Raw genomic sequence first — 13,909 nt, 5'->3', positions numbered from 1 at the left:
AACAACTCAAATGTTCATCAGCAGGAAACTGGTTGAATAATAGGGCACCAGCACGTTAGAGCTATCCTCGCCAGTATTCTGGCCTGAAGAAGTCCATGGACTGTATAGTCCTTGGGGTCACAAAACGTCGGACACGGAGTGACTTTCACTTTCAACACATTAGAGTACTGACTAGCCACTACCAAGAGCAAGGACAAAGATAATTTCTATGAATTTTTTAATGTTTTTATTTATTTTTGGCTACGCTTGATTTTCATTGCTATACAAGCTTTTATTTTTTCTTATTTTTTCTATAGTGCAGTGAGCAGGGACTAATCTCTAGTTGCAATGCACAGGCATCTCATAGCAATGGCTTCTCTGTGGAGCATGGGCTCCAGGTTGTGAGTGCTTCAGTAGTTGTGGCACATGGCCTCAGTAGAGCTCCTGGGTTCCAGAGCACAGGCTCAATAGTTGTGGTTCATGGGCTTAGTTGCTCTGAGGCATCTAGGATCCTCCCAGATCAGGTATCAAACCCATGTCCCCTGCATTGGCAGGTGGACTACTCACCACTGAGTACCAGGGAAGCCCTATTTCTGTGAATTGATGTGGGTGTATTGAGCAGAGAAGCAAGAAATGTATAGAGTAAGAGTCTTTTGTTTAGGAAATAGAAATAAGAAATCCATAGACTATTTTTAAACAGTATATTTAGTTTTACTTAACAATATATCCATATTAGTTCAACAATAAATACATTTATTTTTGCAAAAAGAAACAGAAGACATCAACCAAAAAAGTGACAATACTAATTATCTATGGGGAGCAGGAATAAGGTGGAGAGGTTAGGAAAAGCTAGGCTTCTCTGAGCAAAGCTCTTTACACAGTTTTGATTTTAAAAAAAGCAACTTTATTTGTAAGTCATTATGTTGAAGGAAAAAATGGGACATGAGAGGATTGTCGTGTCCTGGGGTCTTGAGTGAGTCCCTGGGATCAGCCACCAAGTGAGGGTTCTTGACTTTGTGCAGAAAAGAATTCAAGAGCAGGCCATTGTAAAGTGAAAAGTTTATTTAGAGAGATATATACCCCACAGACAGACTGTGGGCCATCTCAGAAGGTGAGAAAACTGGAAAAGAGAGATCACTAAAGAAACCTTTAAAGATTATTCAATCAAATTAAGAAGCATTGTGTGGCAGATAATGTTGGGTTGCTTACCCAGCAGCCATTCCCTTCCTTCTTTGCTAATAGAATTCCAGATTTTCTCAAGTGTTAAGTGGTAAGATGATTATAAGGGAAGCCAACCCTTACCCTTCACTAGCCCCAGAAGATGAATTTTGATTTGTGCAGGCTAGTAATGGTGATTCAACTTTGCTTGCCAGTGATTCATTTAAGAATAAGGATGTGATTGTGGATAATGAGAGGTGAGGGAAAGTCTGTTGAAGCATTTCTGGGACATTTTCTCTGCTATTTAAAAATAGGTGTGAGTAAGGGATGCACTCTACTTCCCTTTCAGACCTCGGGATTTTGTAATGTCATAACATGGAGCTTGAAATTGCTGAAACTGTATTGCAATCATGAAGAAAGCCAAAAGAGGACAAAGTTGCTACACTGAAAAATGGACTTCAGTTTAATGAAAGTTTTTGGCTAAACTACTTCAGGACATTTTGTGAGAACATGATTTTTGTTTGTTTGTTTGTTTGTTTGTTTTAGATAGTTGAGTTGGATTTCTTGTTACTTGCAAGCAAATACATCCTAACAGATCCAAAATCATTCTTCACACACCCACACACACACACACAAAATGAAAAAAAAAAAATAGTTCTAAGGAATTCTGGCCAAGATAGTAAATGTAAAAAATGATTTCTGAAACCAACTGATTTAATCTTTTTTAAAAGTTTATTTTGAAATAATTCAGAACTTACAGAAAAGTTAAAAAAAAATTAGCACAGAGAATTCCCATATACACCCAGAGACCACATTCAAGTTTTGTGAATCGTCCCAATTATATTTTTTATATTACCTATAAAGGATCCAGTCTAGATTCACACCTTGTACTTAGCTGTCATGTCTCATCATACTCTCTCAACCTGGGACAGTTTCTGAGTCTTTGAGTTTCATGCCATTGACATTTTTGAAGATTATAAGGCAAAGGAATTTTATAGACTCTCCTTGATTTGGATTTGTTCTGTAAACCCCTCATATCCTATTGAGTGGCTCAATGATAATTTGTACTTTGTTGGTGCTATTAAATTTGATCAATTGAGTAAGATCATATCTTCTAATCTCCATTATGAAGTTATTTTTCTTCTTTGTAATTAAAAGTATTTTATGTGGAAATACTTTGAAACTATACTAATATCTAGTTACTCATCACATTTTTATCAATTAGTATTGGAACCCACTGATTACTCTTCCTTCAGTCAACTACTACCATGATAGTTGCCAAATGGTATTTTTCTATTTCTCTCTTACTATAAGAAAAAGCTGTCTCTTATCCACATATCTGATTCATTTGTTTATAGCATGCATCCTATTTAACTCAGTGAGTTCTATAAATATCAGTTTGATGCTCAAATTATCCCAGACTTGACCAGCGGGAGCCCCTTCAAGTTGGATCCTGTCTCCTCTTGACATCTCCCCATCATTTATTTTTAGGACTTCCATCTTCTCAGCACAATAAGATGTTCCAAGGTCAACTTGTGGTTTCCCTGTTCCACTCTGGAGCCAGAGTCAAGGAAGACTGGTTCCTTTTAGTGACGAGTGGTATTTAGAAACCAACATCTGGGTGCTAGATGTGTTCATTTCTACTGGGATATTTCTGCTTCTGCACCCACTCTGTGGTCGAGCTAGGAAATATAAATATATACCTTACTTCCATATTTATTTCTGTAACTATTCACCTATATTATAAACTATTAATTCACACTGGTAATGCCAAGCCCATTTCAGTACTGCAGGATTCATCTAACATTTTCCCTTTTTGTTTTTGTTTCTTCCTTCTCAGTTGGTGATCAATCTGGCTACCATTATCTGAAATATATTTTCTCATGTATTGAATCACCCATGTGAGCCAATCTCCTAACCACCCCCATGCTGCCCCCACCACTCTCTCCAATGCTATCCTCACAATGGGTTGTGATGACCTACCTCCATAGTGTTATCCCTGTTGCCCTGCTCTGATCTCATCCTTATATGGGCCACCATTACATTTTCACATGTGAAAGCAATTGATTCTGAAAATAAATAGCACGGCAACCTTTTCTTTGCTAATAAACAGATCCTCTGTGAAATCAAGAAATCACTCAAGTTTAACTTTTTAACATTTGAATGGTGGTATTAAAAAAAGTATCCTGTCTAAAAACACTGTTGACTTTTAAAAATACATTTAAAATATCTTGAACAGGCAATAACAGGAGTAAATCACAAAAATATTATACCATGAAAAACAAAAAACAAACCCAGGTATGAGAGAAGTCTTTACATACTGTGTTTTACATACTGTGCCCACTTTGGCACCATATATACTAGAACTATACAGGAAAGATTAGCATGACCTCTGTGCAAAGATGACACAAATTTATGAAGAATTCCTCTGTTTTGTTACACGTATCTTACCATGTTAAAAAATAATAAACTAGAAAGTGTATATATTGTAACATTCCATCTAGATGAAATCTGGAAATAGGAAAAATTGAATCTATAGTAACAGATAGCGGATCAGTGGTTGCCTCATTCAGGGGGATTTGTTGCAGAGGGGCATGAGGGGGAACTATGATGGAAATGGAAATTGCATTTTGGGGTGATAGAAATGGTCTATAACTTGACTATAGTATAAATTTGTTAAACACTTGAAATGCATACTTTAAATGCTTTTTATTATATGTAAATTATATTTACATATATATTATATGTAAATTGATTTTTTAAATATTGAAATTATAGAATTCTAAAGAGCTGGAAAGGATCTAAGTGTCTCCTGCTTTTTCAGATGATAAAAATTGAGGTCTAAAGAGGCTAAATCATTAGACCAACTAGTTGGAGGATAGACTTAAATTTTAAAATTTCAACTTGTTCAGTATCTTTCTGTGCCTGTGTCTTCTTTCTTGACACAACAGGATGCCTGACCAGAAAAGTACTCTGCAAAAGATCAAATTTGTGTTTTTTCCTTTCACAGTACAGGTTAGGGTAGAGAATGACAGAGGGAAGCTTTACTTAGGATAGGCAAGCAGTAAGGAGCTCTGAATGTTCTGGGAGAAAGGCATAGCAGGACTTTCTGTGTTTTACTATAAAAAAATTTTTTTAAACTGCCTCATTTTTTGGGAAGCGGTGCTTGCTGTAGAGAAAGGGAGAAATGGTGGTTCTGGACCTGCTGCACATTGAATCATCCTGACCCTGCCCTCCTATGACTGTGTGTGACCTGCTCAGGTTGATTGTGAAGAGTGGGCCCTTGGGAAGCCAAATGTGGAACATCCTTGCAAACAAACTAAGCTTGTCTTCCTTGTTCAGTCTCATAGCAGGAATGTAGACCTACAAGGGCCTCATCTCCAAGCAGTGGACAGGCACTGCCTTTTGGATCAAGGGGGACAGCATTCCAAAAGTGACAGTGTGAGATGAGAAACTATGGCTTTAGCCAATTGATCAGGCTATAATTAAGAGGAGAGCAGATCCCACTATAACCTGCATAAGTCATTGCTTGTCATATCTGGGCAATCTATGGGGGAGCCAGGTGGGATATAATGGGCATCCTGCGAAAAGGGCTTTGGGTGATTAAGCAGTTGTTTGGATAAAACAAAAGCATTGCAAATACATAGGTACTTGAGTTTGTGAAGCAGGTTATAGTAATTTTACTGGAAATGTTAATTCATCCATGCAGCAGTATTTATGAGCATATACTTACTGTGTGTCAGTCCTGTGCTAAGAACTAGGGATAGTGGCTACAGTCCTAGAGTTTAGAGGGCAGAGGTAAGATACTTCACAAAATAGACTGCTGTGCAGTGGGGAGCATGAATTCCAATGGAAATTCAGAGAATAGACCCCGAATCTACCCTTCAGGTGAGGGGAGGGGAGATCAGGAGATGCCACTCCAAAGAAAGTAACATTTGAGGTATAGAGCTGAAGTAGAGGCTATTCATAGGAAAGGGATGACATTGTTGTAGGAAGGTGGAGGCCTCCAACTAATAAAAATTAAAAAAAGAAAGAAAGAAAGCCTGGAGATAGGATTTGAATCTCTCATGGAAAGGCAAGTGTAATACTTTGATGCACCTGGAATAGAGTCAGAGTAGCAGGAAAAGATGAGAGATGAAGCCCTGGAGACATAGGCTTTGATCCTAAGGACAATGATGAACCACTGAAGGGTGTTAAATGGGACAGTGGCATGAATACAATGTCTAGAATATTTTTTCTGTTTTTTTTTTTTTTCTGGAAAGAATGGACCAAAGAGACTTGTTATACATGGTGACCATTAAGACACTTGTTGGATTGAGTGAGAATGATGGAGGGAAATAGATTTTCAGTTAGGAGATACAGGACTTCCCTGATAGGTCAGTTTGTAAAGAATCCACCTGCAATGCAGGAGACCCCAGTTCAATTCCTGGGTCAGGAAGCTCTGCTGAAGAAGGGATAGGCTACCCACTCCAGTATCCTTGGGCTTCCCTTGTGGCTCAGCTGGTAAAGAATCCACCCACAATGTGGGAGACCCGGGTTCGATCCCTGGGTTGGGAAGATCATCTGCAGAAGGAAAAGACTACCCACTCCAGTATTCTGGCCTGGAGAATTCTATGGACTGTATAGTCCAAGGGGTCACAAAGAGTCGGACACAACTGAGTGACTTTCACTTTAGGAGATACAACTTTTCAGGACTTGATTGGGTTTTAGGGATGAGGGAAGAGAAAGAAGTACTATATGATGCACAGTCTCTGACAGATGATACATCATAATAATTATAACATTTTTATGCATATATGTGGAGAATAACACTCAAGGCAACCCTTGCTATCCAAACTCAGGAACTTGATATTCAAGAAAATTGTTGGATAATTTCTTTTGTCTCAGTTCAGTTCAGTCGCTCAGTCATGTTCAACTCTTTGCGACCCTATGGACTGCAGCATGCCAGGCTTCCCTGTCCATCACCAACTCCCAGACCTTGCTCAAACTCATGTCCATTGAGTTGGTGGTGATGCCATCCAACCATCTCATCCTCTATCTAAACTCCTGCTATTAGTTGACACTCAAGAACAAATAGATTTGAATAATGCGATTTCTTTGGATTTCCTACCTAGATCTAGGAACGGAAATTCAGATAGATAGTAGCGTATTTGTAGTATATTTGTTTATTTATTTTTAATATTGTCCTGCTTGTACTATGCAGCATATGGGATCTTAGTTCCCTAGCCAGGAATCAAACCTACGCCCCTTGTAGTGGAAGTGCGGAGACCCAACTACTAGCGAGTCAAGGCAGTGTTCCTGGGTTCTGTTTTTCGTTTGTTTGAATTTGGTTGTGCTGGATCTTTGTTGTTGCACATCAGCCTTCTCTAGTTTTGGTGATTGGGGGTTACTCTGTTGCAGTGCATGGACTTCTCATTTTGGTGGCCACTCTTGTTGTGGAGCACAGATTCCAGGGTGCATGGGCTTCAGCAATTGCAGCACATGAGCTCAGTAGTTGTAACTCCTGGGCTGTAGAGCTCGGGCTCAGTAGCTGTGGCCCATGGGCTTAGCTGCTCCACAGTAGGTAGAATCTTCCCAGACCAGGAATCAAACCCATGTCCCCTGCATTGGCAAGTTGATTCCTATCCACTGTACCACTGGTTCCTATTCACTGTGGGAATGCCCTGGTTCTGCTTTTTAAAGAAAGTTTTGTTTTATTCTGTTCCTTGCCATGTAGGTTCAATATTTTAGATTAAAACATTCTATATAATGAGATATGAAGTTTATATTTTAATCAGTTGGTATTTAGGAGAGAGCTCCCAAGACATATGGTATATTAAATGTATTTGTATGACAAATTTAAACTTTTAAATATTAGTAGCTCTACTTTTTAGTGTTTTAGTTTCACATAATTGGCATGTTAAGAACTAAGGAAATATATTTTCTGTCAAGTGACCAATTTGACAAAAATCTATTATCTTTACAAAAAGCAATACAATTTTTAAAATACTCAGCACCTATTGTAAGATTTCAATGAAGAAAACAAAACCAATTTGATTCTAGTAATAAAACACTTTTAACAGAGTTTTATAATAAAAATTCCATATTCACTTCTGGTATAAAAAGGACCTTTATCAATATTTGATTTATATGACTATCATATTTTTTTCCCCAAATTTGACTTAAAATGTGTGTGAAAATATCTAAAAAATATCAGTGATGATTCTCTGGTATTCCAACATAGTTTTTCAGAGTCATAGGTGACAATATATATCAAATGTCAAGGACTTTTTGAGATTTGTGAGGTTTCAAACTGTTGAAATATGACTGAAAACTGCAATAATATTTATATGGGATTGGATAATAAGAAAATTTTTAATTTTAATGATTTCTCTCTCAGCAAGAATTCCTTGAGTGATAGATCACTAGAGTTCCCTTCCATAAAGCAAAAACATAAGTTTTCCCATAGACCACCAGACATGTTTGGACCTTTATCTAGGCTATGTAGATTTCAGATACTTACATGTAGTGTATCTATCACCTACTTCTCAACATCTCCTAAACTCTCACAACACCCACCCCTCTCAACTAATGCCCCCATCCCACTCCATTGTTTACTGAAAAAAAAAATCCTTTCATTATATATATATATATATGTATATATATATATATATATATGATTTACCTACACTTGCAGCCACCTTTTCCTTGCCTCCTGCATCGAAATTGACTTTGTTTCTGCCTGGATCCTTTGGGGTGTCACCTTAGCAAGAATGCCACTCCCCTCTCCTACATCAGCTCTATCAGGATATGCTACCCCCAAATACACCTTTTTGGTATATTATTTTGAGCCGAAGGCACTTAAGAAACAGCAGATGCAGGAAGAGCTCTTTGACCTCCTTTTTTTCTACCTAAAACCAGACCATAAAATTTCCCAGGAGAAAGGTGTTCTCCGTGTACCAGTAAGAGAAGAAAACCCTTATCACCATAGACTGAGAATCAATGCTGAAATGGATCTCTACAAATAAAATAACTCATCTATTTCAACCTGCCCCATACATGTCATAGGCACTTTCCTATAATTTACTATACCAGCTCAAACCTCTTTGTCATTTCTTCATAAGTTTATTGTGTCTTTGTCTAAAAGGTATAAAAGCTTTCTAATCTGGTCACTTCTTCATATCTTCAGTCTCTTGTAAAGGGCCCATGTGCATGTAAAAATTTAACAAAACTTGTATGCTTTTCTCCTGCTCATCTAAATGTCAGTTTAATTCTGAGGTTGAACCCAGAGGTTAGAGAATTTTCCCTCTGTCCACACCCATCAGCTTCAAAACATGTCTCAACTCATACTTTAAATCATTCCTCTTGACTCAACATTTACCCTTCAGCCACTATTCCATTTTGCCATTCTCCCTCACAGCAAAACTTGAATTTTTCCTTAGCAGTGGTCTTCAAAGGTTTTTTTTGTTTGCTTGTTTTTTGCCTGCCCTGGGAGGTTGAGTAAAGCTTTGTACCCCTTTGGCACATAGCTTTTCAGTTTTTAGTTTCCCCTTGGCAAACATTTTTAGTTTAACATTTAAATTTTTTCATGCTCTTTATATAGTTGGAAAGGCTGTAATTTCCAGAATATTGTATGTATTGGTGTTTTAACACTGCAACATCATTCTTTAAAATATATTCAGTACATTCAAATATACTCATCATTCACAAAAAAACCAAAAACAATTTAAAAAGCTCACCTTTAGCACACAAATTTTATTATTTAAAATCAATAAAATTATTAATTTTAAAAATAATTATTCATTATTCTTTTTTTAAATTTTTTAAATTTTTATTAGTTGGAGGCTAATTACTTCACAACATTGCAGTGGGTTTTGTCATACATTGACATGAATCAGCCATGGAGTTACATGTATTCCCCATCCCGATCCCCCCTCCCACCTCCCTCTCCACCCAGTTCCTCTGGGTCTTCCCAGTGCACCAGGCCTGAGCACTTGTCTCATGCATCCCACCTGGGCTGATGATCTGTTTCACTATAGATAATATACATGCTGTTCTCTCGAAACACCCCACCCTCGCCTTCTCCCACAGAGTCCAAAAGTCTGTTCTGTACATCTGTGTCTCTTTTTCTGTTTTGCATATAGGGTTATCATTACCATCTTTTAACTCCTAGTTCTAATTTGCTTCCCTCATAGAAATTTACTCTAATGTAATATATCTTTTACTTCAAAGTTTTTTTATTGATTACCTATCATACTTCTTTGAAAAACAGTATATGAAATTAAAATGTGTACAGTTTTCCTGTGACCAGAAGCCTCTAAAAGTTAAACAGTGTCTCGTGGGTTCATTGTAATTATTAAAACATAACAGAGCAAAATCACACTGAAGTAAAATTTTATTAGAAATGCTATCTTTTTAAAAAAGTATTTATTTGGCTGCACCAGGTCTTAGTTGAGGCATTCGGGATCTTTAGTTGTGGCATGCAAACTCTTAGTTGGGGCATGTTGGATGTAGTTCCCTGACCAGGGATCAAACCCAGAACCCCTGCTTTGGGAATCTTAGCCACCAGACCACCAGACAAATCCTGGAAATCCTATCTTAATGAAGGGAGTAGATTTTTTTTTTTTTTTGATTGGCTTACATATTTTCTCTCTTTTATTTTTTGTCTTTTTTTGGCTGCATGGTTTGTGGGATCTTAGTTCCATAACCAGGGAAGAAACCTGGTACCTCGGGAGTGAAAGCTTGGAGTCCTAACCACTGGATCACCAGGAATTTTCCTGATTGGCTTATGTTTTTAAGCATAGCTTATTGCTCAGAATGCTGGGCTCAGCATCAGTTTACATTCCAATTTTTCATTTTTATGTGATAAGAAACTTGTTCACATTACTAAGTAGAAGTATAAGAAATTGATACAGCAATATCAGTCATTTCTTTGGACTCTTAAATTAATGCCCCAAATGACTCTTGTACTGTCATCACATTGTTATCTGTCATCTTCAATTTGGTTGAAAGGAAAGACTATGAAAACACCCAATGTTCCAAATAACTTTGAATGTCCGGATTGGGGAGACTCTTACGAGCAGGCACTGTTGGGTCCTGGCTGCAGTCAACAGTTTCTGCTTTTTCAATTTATTGTTCAGTGTTTGAAGTGCACAGCTTTTCCTACCACTTCAGAAGCTGTTCATTACTAGCCAGATGCTTTATCAAAGCTCTAATAGGACAGCTTATTTCAGAAAATGGACTGAAGCCATGGCTGTGTAAATGCAGCTTTTCATCACCATGGCACTCCTGGTTGGAGCCAGTTGGACCAGGAGACCTGTCCATAAACTAGTGTATCCTGTGTCCTGGTCTTTATTAATGTTTAGTTATAAAACGCACTTACCGTGTTTGACCACTGTGAGGGTCAAACAGTGACAGACAAACAGACTGTGACAAGCAGTCCCCTCTGCTTTTCATCCCTGGACATTTTACCTCCTGGGCAACATGCTGTTGTTATACAAAGAGATGTACACCTTCTTTTGTACGGAAGGGAAAAGGAGTGACTGCGAAAGCTGACATGGGAAAGGGGAAGCTGTACCCATAACACAGGCCTGCTCTTGGGAAGAGTGTTTTTAGAAAAACACAATTTCAGGAAAGAGTTCATATGAAACTGAGGACCTGAAAATTGGTCCCTTGGAAAGTCTTTGTGTGCCCTAGTTTGAAGGCCACTGGTATACACATGCTTTTTCTACTGACTCCTATTCTCTTAAAATCCACCCTAAATGCATATCTGTCCCCACAATGCCACTGCACATGCTTTATGGCCATCAACAATATCCACGTTGCTAAATTCCAATAAACATCGTCTAAGAAATAGTTAAAGCTTCAGGAAAAAGATAAAAAAAATTCTAATGTAGAAGTCTGACCCAAAGTAGCTATTAAAGAATTTACCCTCACAGTGGTCAAACACAGTAAGTGCATTTTATAACTAAACATTAATAAAGACCAGGACACAGGATACACTAGTTTATGGACAGGTCTCCTGGTCCAACTGGCTCCAACCAGGAGTGCCACGGTGGTGCAAAGCTGCATTTACACAGCCATGGCTTCAGTCCATTTTCTGAAATAAGCTGTCCTATTAGAGCTTTGATAAAGCATCTGGCTAGTAATGAACAGCTTCTGAAATGGTAGGAAAAGCTGTGCACTTCAAAGAAACCTTTGGCTCAGCCATCACCACCTCCCCCACTTCGTAGCAGGTACTATCTGACATTCCAAACTTACTTAGAAAGAGAAATTTAAAATACTAAGGTAATGCTTGGCAGGACTTATTTAAAAAATTCTCTGGTCCCTAAAGAAACTTCTTCGGGTCATATATAACCAGCTATTGAACACAAGATGCTTTGCAGGGTGAGGAGAATGGAGCTAACGTTATAGCTTATTGGGGAAAACAGTCTTTGAGTATCCAGAGCCACCTCTCTAAGGATTTAGTTTAAAAATCTTGGGCACTTGTCTCCAGAGCTTTCAAAAAGTCTCACAAAATGCAGAAACATGACCGGTGCAGCATCCTTTTTGGAGTCAATGGTGCCTTTCAGTAAGGTTAACTCTCCGTCGCATCAACCAAACTGGAAAAGCATCTTTTTCTCTGTGAATAATAGATTCCGGCCACCCCGCTCCCCAGCCTATTCTTTCTGCGCGTCTCTTTCTCTGTCTAGTAAGTATATAGCTTACTATTAAACTCCTGACACTCTCGAAAGTCATTTATCATCTATTTCGTCCTCAATATAAAGCATCAACTTGAAACACTCGCTTTAGACACTGTTTGGAGAGGCTGTGATGACTACCCGCGGATGTGATGCAGTGGGGTTTTTTGTTTGTTTAAGAGCCATGGGAAGAAGTCTGGTTTTGTAGTGGAATTCCTTCTTTCTTCAAGTCGGGGACGTTTTCCAACAGCATGTGGCCAGGTGACGCTCACAGGGTCCGCAACCCGAAAGTACAAACGCCTTCAGTTTTTTGTGGGAAATGTCCCAGTAGGGCGGGCTTAGGAGCATGCGCAACAGATGTTCCGTTAGGAAACCTCTGAGCACGCGCACAGACATCCGGACGGGGGTGGGGGTGGGGGTGGGGGTGGGGGTGGGGGGAAAGACTCTTCCGGGCATGCGCTGTCGGGTCCTGGCGCCTGTCAACCGCGGCAGGAGAATCGTGTGTAGTTCAGGGTCCCCTCCTTGACCGGATTCCAGACTCCTGGAAGAAAAGCTGGTATATTTGTTTTTATGACTGGAATTTTAACATTTGTTTTTCCTTCTTGAATAATTTGCCCCCCAAATACAAATATATATTGAATACTCATTGTAAAATATCTGACAATTTACATTCAAAACCCACTAGAAAAATAGGCAAAGAACCGGGGAACAAAGACTTCACGGGAAAATGGTTGCAAATAGGCCTCAAACATACAAAAAGATGTTTAGCATCAGTTGTAATGAAAAGGTGACAGTGTCCTTTTTGCGGTCCCATGGACGGTAGCTAGCCAGGCTCCCTGTCCATGGAATTCTTCAGGCAAGAATACTGGAGTGGGTTGCCAGTCCCTTTCTCGAGGGGATCTTTTAGACCCAGGGATCGAACCCAGGTTTCCTGCATTGCAGGTGGATTCTTTACCAATGTAGATACCAGGGAAGCTGCACTGAGTTACTGTTAACGTACTTATTGGCTTGGCAAACAAGGAAATGTCCGGAGACATACTCTGTAAGAGGATATGGGGAAACAGGCACTGCCTCAGTGCAGATGGAAGAGGAGAATGGCACAACCCTTAGTGTTTACCAAACTGTAGGTGTATTTACAGTTTGATTCAACTAAATCCATCTTTGAGGAATTCTTACTATAGACACACTTGCTTACATATGAAACGATGTATGAGGCTGTTGGTTGTAATTAGGTTGAAAATTACCCAAATAACCATCAGAGGGCTGATTTTAAAAACTATAATTACATATGGACAGTGGAGCATTATGCAACTGTGAGAAAGAATGAGGAAGTTCCCTGTGTACTGATAAGGAAAGATCTCCAGGATGTCTTACTAAGTTAAAACACTCTTGTACTTGGGTTTTTTTAACTTAGCAGGTAAGATATGCCTTTTGTGTAGGAGAGGAGAAAAAGATTTTATGATCCTTTCTTGTTTCCACATAAATAAATTCTGGGAAGATACCCAGGAAACAATCATAATTTCTTGTGGGGTGGAAGGAAAGACAGGGTGGAGGGAAAGACCACAACTATCTTCTTCCAATATCTTACTTGATTTAATCTTAAATGTATTTTTAAAATTTAATTATCATGCATGTTATTTACATGCTTCAGAAATATGGAGGAAAGGGTTTTTTAAATTTTTATTTAAGGAATAGGTTTTTAAATTTTTTGGCTGTGTTGGGTCTCCATTGCTGCGCACAGGCTTTCTCTAGTTATGGAGAGTGGGGACTACTCTTCATTTTGGTGCTGGGGCTTCTCACTGTAATGGCTTCTCTTGTTGCAGAGCGTGGGCCCTAGAGCATGCCTTCCAGTAGTTGTGGTGCAGGGGCTTGGTTGCTCCATGTCATGTGGGATCTTCCTGGACCAGAGATCAAACCTGTGTCCCCTGCATTGGCACATGGATTCCTAACCTCTGGACCACTAGGGAAATCCCAGGAAAGGGTATTTTAAAACTGAAAGCTCTTGGTCTTTTATATTTTTAAATTTATCCACAATTTATATTTGTTAGTCATTTGAATATCCTCTTGAGTGAAGTGTCCATTCAAGTCTTTTGCCCATTTTCTGTTGGGTTGTC

General features: G+C 38.8%; 1 pseudogene; it reads left to right on the top strand.

Annotated features, from left to right (window-relative positions):
* The first annotated feature begins 3,473 nt into the window (after positions 1-3,473).
* Positions 3,474-3,572, top strand: LOC136165741 (U6 spliceosomal RNA; annotated as a pseudogene).
* Positions 3,573-13,909: the final 10,337 nt, after the last annotated feature.

This window comes from Muntiacus reevesi, chromosome 3 (assembly GCF_963930625.1).
Source record: "Muntiacus reevesi chromosome 3, mMunRee1.1, whole genome shotgun sequence".
Classification (NCBI taxonomy): Eukaryota; Metazoa; Chordata; class Mammalia; order Artiodactyla; family Cervidae; genus Muntiacus; species Muntiacus reevesi.
Note: the sequence above shows the minus strand (reverse complement) of the source record. Positions and strands in the feature narration are given on the sequence as shown.